Genomic DNA, 7,046 nt, shown 5'->3' on the forward strand with positions numbered 1-7,046 from the left:
GGAATCCAGTTTGACTTTCGATGGAGTGTATTTGTCTGGGTCAGTCAGATACAGTATCATCGAGTTAATTGCAGGATCATCCAACTTCTGAAGTTGGATGATGTCTGGGTCAGTTGAAAATGACTTTTCATATTTTAAAAGAACTTGGCGAGGTTTGTCTCTTTCTTCATCAGATGTCAGAGTGTCGGCTTGGGCGACCACCTGTTCAATCTGTGATGAGACTGATGAGGGTTCTCGCTCCTTGGGGAGCTCCAACGAATCCTTTTCTGAGTCGTCGGACCTGTCTATGGGCAAGGCACCATAGGTTTGTGGTCCTTGGTCGACGTCATTGGTTGAGAAAAGAGCAACTAGCATGTTACATTTAGCCTGAAATAGTTCGTCAATTTTTAGTCTTTTAAACTGTCAAAATGCACTTTTTTCTGTTAAAAATTGTAACGAATCAATTCTGAGTTGCACGGAGTCTGCTACTCCGGTCTCAAAACGTCTTTCTAGCTATTTAAACAACTCGTCCGAACCTTCTCAGAACCGAGCCGGTACCAGAACCACGTCTGGACCGCCTTTAAACAGAATAAAGCGTTTCCACACAAACCCAGCTTTTAGTTACCATAACAGGCGTACAATTTCAGCTTTCATAAAGACTCAATGACACTATTTCAGCTTTCATAACATCGCCAGCGTAATACAGCGTAAACATGCAGAGCCAAGCTCCAAGCGGCGCAGCTTCAGAGGCGTTTCAGCACAGCTGACAAACTGTTATTTTTCATGCCAACACGTAAAATCAAACTTTACACGAATACACAGTCCATTTTATGAACACGTGACGGGCCACCAAAATGTAGATGAACAGATGCTCAGATATATTCATCAATTAACACGGATTCCTCATTTTTCTGGACTGAATAAAACCCGAAAAAATAAGGAAACCCGATGCGGCTAGCGAACGCACTACCGCCGGCTCAACAGAAACAAAACAACTTACCAGTTGAAGTACAATTGTTTAGAGTGTAGGGGAACACCACCTTTGAACAGAATTCACCTCATCTCAAAACAAACATCATTCATGTGTTTTGTGTTTGAAACTGTTAAAACAAGATGCATTTATTCTCTTGGGAACAAACAGACTTTATTTTACAGGTGTTAAACTCAGCTTACAAACTCCTTAGTTGCCACTAATCTAATGTAATGAAAACTGTCATTGTGTTAACTTCACTGCCAATATGAACTCATTTCCCACGAAACGGACAGATCGTCTTAATGAGAGCTGTGGTTCATATTGACCTCGAGGTGAGACACCTGCCGAGGAGTTTACTCCCAGGATTTTCCCATGGACATAACAGTTTTAAAAGAATCCTTTGTTTTAAATGACATTCTCTTTCAGGAGATGAACAGCGACACCTGTTGGATAAACATTGCATGTTATTTCCACAGCTTCAGGACTGAATGTTTGTTATTGAAAATGTGTGTTAAAGTAACCTTTCTTTAAGATAATCATGTTTATTTTTCTCCTTTTAAAAGAAGTGTGACTTTTTAAAGGCAGACAGAGAAAATGGACTGTGATTTTTATAAAACATGACAGAGTTTATGAACCATCCCTCTTCCGAGGGGAGGTCCTTAGTCAATCTGGAACACACAGACAGACATTTCACTTCATCCTCTAAACCACTTCCTCAAGCACTTCACCGCTCTTTCTACATCAACGAACTTTGAGAAAACTCCAGAGAAAGACGCATCCTCCCAGAGAGATGTCCTGGGAAGAAAGAGGACCAGAAGCAGAACCTGGCATTAAACTGAGACCCGAACCAGAACATCACACCGCAGAGTGGTAAATCCCAGCTGACCTCAAAGAGCCAGTGATCGGACCTTGGTCCCTCCAACGGATGACAGGTGACCTTTGAGGATAAATCCTCCTTTTAAGTCACCCATAGCATCTCAGGTACCACTGGCATCACTCATAAGCAGTTGTGGACATTCCGACGACTCATTCTGGTAGGATAAGAGACCTTTAATGCCTTTCTGGTGATCATACATCAATTATATTGCTTTTTATACACTACAGTTAATTAAGACACAACTTTGACTACACCTCAAACAGAACCAGTCCAAAAATCTGCCTTTTTAAAAGTTACACTGAATTTAATAATCAAGTAACCTTTGATACAAATAAATTTGGTTATTAATTTGTGTATTAATTTTAAGCATAATCTTCATCAGATAAATCACAGATTATTATTTTTGTAATAAAATTCACTAAAAGTGTGATTATTTTGGCATATCTGTGTGTATTCACAGTCCACTTCCGGTGAGCAAACGCTGGCACATCCTGGCTGCTGCTGCTCGTCGTGCTATTTTGTTTTTTTGTTTTATTCAATCCTTCCTGCCTTTTCCACTACACCAAGTCTCTGATCCGTCTCAATATCAACCATGCGTCTGGCCTCCTCCATTACTCAGCGGTCAAGCTCCGCCTTCATTTCCTACCAGCCGTGCCACTTGTGCTTCCTCTTCAGGACATTGCCTTCCATCCTCGCCGGAGATACATTCACCGTGGCTCCCGCCGTAGACTCCACGCTGACAAGTCTAACCCCATAAACTCCATCTGGTCTGACCATCACCATTCTACACGATGCAATACTCGGGCCGCTAACAGTAGTAGCATGTTAGCCAGCCTAGCTCGGTCGGCTAATGCTCCGGTCGCTACCAACTCCTCCCCCGTAAAGTTTGGCCTTCTGAACATTCGCTCCCTCACTGGCAAAGGTCAGCTTATTCAAGACCTAATATCCGACCATAAGCTAGATTTTATTTGTCTAACAGAAACGTGGCAACAACAAAACAACTTTTTCCATCTGAATGAATCTACCCCACTGGGGTTTGTTTACATCGCCAAATCCCACGAGTCCGGCTGCGGAGGAGGTCTCGCGATAATTCACTGTGAGAACTGGAAGGTCACGCTGGTTCACACACCTCCCTCTCCCTCCTTTGAGCACATTGTGTGTCTACTCTCTGGCCCTACCCCCACCGTTGTTGCCACTTTCTACCGTCCGCCCAAAATCAACAACTCTTTTATAAATGACTTTGCTGCTCTAATCGCCCATCTCTCAGCTCTTTTACCCAACATTATTCTGCTTGGAGACTTCAACATTCATATGGATGAAGACAACAACCCCCTCACCAGAGACTTCCCATCCTGCCTCGACAGCTGTGGCTTCCAGCAATTCATTAACTTTCCAACCCACATAAAGGGCCACACTTTGGACTTATTATGTTGCTCTGGACTCTCTCCTTTTAACTGTTCTGATGAACTTCCATTTACTGATCACCTCATGATTTCATTCAGTGTCAATCTTAAACTTTCTTCAGAGAAACCTCAACGCACTCTTTCCTTCCGTAAGAATATCAACCATGACATTCTTTTGTCTCATGTTAATACCATCTTCACCTTCAATTCTTTTAACCCAGATTTAACTTACGTTCTACAACAACAGCCTCACCAACATCCTTAACTCTGTTGCTCCTCTGAAAACCCAGTCTGTCTCCTTCTCCAACTCTGCACCCTGGTTCACTCCAGAACTCCGTTCTCTGAAATCCAAAGGTCGGAAGTTGGAGCGACTATAAAAAATCCGGTCTCTCAATTCACAAGGAACTCTATGTGAATCACGTCATCCAGTATAAGGACAGTATTTCTCAAGCCAAATCCAGCTACTTCACTGACATCATCAGTTCCAATGTTGGCAATTCAAAGACTTTGTTCTCTCTCCTTAACCGTTCAGTCTCATCACCTAACTCATTACCCACTCACATGGTTTCCACAGAATTTTGCAACTCTGATGTCTTATTTCAATGAAAAGATTCTTTGAATACATAAACACATTGGACCTAATACCGCCCCCAGCATCTATGTTGAACTCCCTCCCCTTCTCTGTCTTCTCCCTCCCATCTGCTGATGACATTGCTGACATTATCAGCAAGTCTAAGTCCTCATCCTGTCAGCTCTATCCATTTCCCACAGTTCTTGTTAAATCCTGTCTCCCGTCTCTGCTCCCCATCATCACTAACATCATCCACTCCTCCCTAACCTCTGGCATTGTTCCCATAGCTTTCAAATCTGCAGCCATCACCCCCATCATCAAAAAAACAGGTCTTGACTTTACCAACTTCAGTAATCTTCGTCCAATCTCTAATCTGCCCTTTATTTCCAGAGTTCTTGAAAAAGCCGTTGCTAGTCAACGTCAATCTCACCTATCCAACAATAACATTTATGAAGAGTTTCAATCTGGTTTTCGCCCCCACCATAGCACTGAAACAGCTCTAATAAAAATAACTAATGACCTTCTTCTTGCTGCTGACTCTGCTCTTCTGTCTATCCTCATTCTACTTGATCTAAGTTCTGCCTTCGACACAATCTGTCATTCTATCCTCCTCAACAGACTAACCTCTATTGGCATCTCCGGTACTCTGTTAGAATGGTTCAAATCATATCTCTCTGATCGCACTCAATTCCTTTCGTTCCCAGTCTTCCCCTATCTCCACAGGTGTCCCCCAAGGCTCTGTCCTCGGACGCCTCCTCTTCATCATTTACCTCCTTCCTCTAGGTCACGTCTTCCGTAAATTTGGTGTCCATTTTCACTGTTATGCTGATGACACAGCTCTACTTGTCAACAAAACCAAACTCCACCCACCTACTCTCCATCCTCACAACTGTCTCAATGAGCTAAATCACTGGTTTTCTAACAATTTCCTACAACTAAACAGTGACAAAACAGAAATCATTCTTGTCGGTACCAAAAACTCTATTTCAAAATCAGAAAATTTTCTCATCCACCTTAACAACTCTCTGCTATCCCCCTCGCCTCAGGTCAAGAGTCTTGGTGTCATCCTCGACACCACTCTCTCCTTCACTTCACACATCAACAATGTTACTCGGTCTGCCTATTTCCATCTCTGAAATATTAACCGTCTCCGCCCTTCTCTCACACCCCGCTCCACAGCCATCCTTGTTCACAGTCTTGTGACTTCTCGGATGGACTACTGCAACTCCCTTCTTTATGGCCTCCCCAACAAATCTCTCCAGAAGCTGCAATTGGTCCAGAACTCAGCTGCCCATGTCATAACTCAAACCTCCTCCTATAACCACATCACTCCAGTCCTGCAGCAGCTCCACTGGCTACTGGTTAAATCACGCATCATCTTCAAAATTCTTCTTCTCACTTTCAAAGCTATCCACAACCTTGCCCCTCTGTACCTATCTGACCTCTTACACATCTCCATCCCCTCTCGCTCTCTCAGATCCTCCTCATCACTACACCTCCATGTACCCTCTGCCCGCCTCTCCACCATGGGGAGCAGGGCCTTCACCTGCTCTGCCCCTCATCTCTGGAACTCTCTACTGCCTGACTTACGAAACACCACCTCTCTTTCTCTATTCAAGACTGCTCTGAAAACACATCTCTTTAGACTCGCTTATCCTTAACTTTGCTGTATATATTTTATATTCTTTATGCATTTTATATTCTGTATGTATTTTATATTATTTAAGTATTTTATATTCTGTATGTATTTTATATTCTTTATGTAATTTTTCCTGTTGATCTTTGTTCTTACTGTAAAGTGTCCTTGGGTGTCCTGAAAGGCACTTTTTAAATAAAATGAGGATTATTATTATTATATTATTATTAACTGATTTGATGCCCTTTAAACATGAGAAAAGGATTCACGTTTCAGTTTAGTTAATTTAAGGGTTAGAGACTGATTTTTCCTCTTAAAGAGGTGGTGCCCGCGTAACGAGGTTATTTGCATAATAAATGCATGTCTTATGAACTTAACTCATAACTAATAAATTATATAGATATCCAATCACAAATCCCTCTACATATTGGTGTCCCGTGTGAGGCACAAACTCACGACCTTCAATAACAAACATTCAGTCCTGAAGCTGTGGAAATAACAGGCAATGTTCATCCAACAGGTGTCGTTGTTCATCTCCTGAAAGAGAACGTCATTTAAAACAAAGGATTCTTTTAAAACTGTTATCTCCATGGGAAAATCCTGGGAGTAAACTCCTCGGCAGGTGTCCCACCTCGAGGTCAATATGAACCACAGCTTTCATTAAGACGATCTGTCCATTTCGTGGGAAATGAGTTCATACTGGTGTAGATGAACATATACGTGAGATATATTCATCAATTAAACAGATTCTTTCATTTTTCTGGACTGTATATAACGTGCATTGAATTTAATAAAATGTGGACGAGACGTTAATTATCTTTGACTCACCACGACAGTGGGTCATTTATTAACAGAATCAAGTTTAACACATCACACATTTACATTAATTGGCAAAATATGGAAAATAACAACATGGCTAGTTTTAGCAAACTGTACAATTTTGATTATCCACACGGCGGTGGATGAGAACTTTACACAGACATTTCTAAAATATCTGGAGTGATTTCTATTTGATAGAAGAATTTAAAGATGGAAGATGAAGTTTAGAGGGAGGGAGATGGTGTGTGAGGGGAAAGTGTTGAACAGAACGACACCCTCCATTCGAACCCAGCTTTCCTCGGTACGCTCGGTAGTAAACTCGACTCGTTACCTCTCTGAAGATGAATCAGCGGATACAGAGTTCCAGTTAACGCTACCGGTCCAGCGTCTCCGTAGGATGGCTGTGAATCGTCCGAAGTAGTGACGGTATTCCGTCCGACACGGTTCACCTCACGAGTGAACTCACATGAGTGGAGTCCGTCAGAGTTCCACCCAGATGTGGAAGAAAGTTATAATCCCATAAGACTCGGAAGAGCTCTGTGGTCATGTCAGGATTTTCCTGTTTCCCAGCACGGGAACTCGACCGCAACCTCGGCTCGACTCAACTGGAACTTCGACCCAACAGGAACTGGAGTGAACTAGGAAGTACCGACATTTAAAGAGCTCTATTTCCGGTTCATCTGGGAGTTTCTGATTGGTCAATATCGACCAGACAGGGGTGTGTTTTGTGACGTAAGAGGTCACTAGAAGTCAGAAAAACAGCAGGAATGTTATGGAACAGATTGAAA

General features: G+C 42.4%; 1 long non-coding RNA gene across 1 annotated transcript in view; it reads right to left on the reverse strand.

Moving 5' to 3' along the window:
• LOC119430304 overlaps positions 1-6,794 on the reverse strand; it is a 10,601-nt gene extending 3,807 nt beyond the window's left edge. The window contains exons 1-2 of the long non-coding RNA XR_005187899.1: positions 6,785-6,794; positions 4,420-4,422 (exon numbers count right to left, since the gene is read on the reverse strand). This is a non-coding gene — a long non-coding RNA (uncharacterized LOC119430304). The remainder of the gene's footprint in view (positions 1-4,419; positions 4,423-6,784) is intronic.
• Positions 6,795-7,046: the final 252 nt, after the last annotated feature.

This window comes from Nematolebias whitei, chromosome 2 (assembly GCF_014905685.2).
Source record: "Nematolebias whitei isolate Nwh7 chromosome 2, NemWhi1, whole genome shotgun sequence".
In the NCBI taxonomy this organism is placed as follows: Eukaryota; Metazoa; Chordata; class Actinopteri; order Cyprinodontiformes; family Rivulidae; genus Nematolebias; species Nematolebias whitei.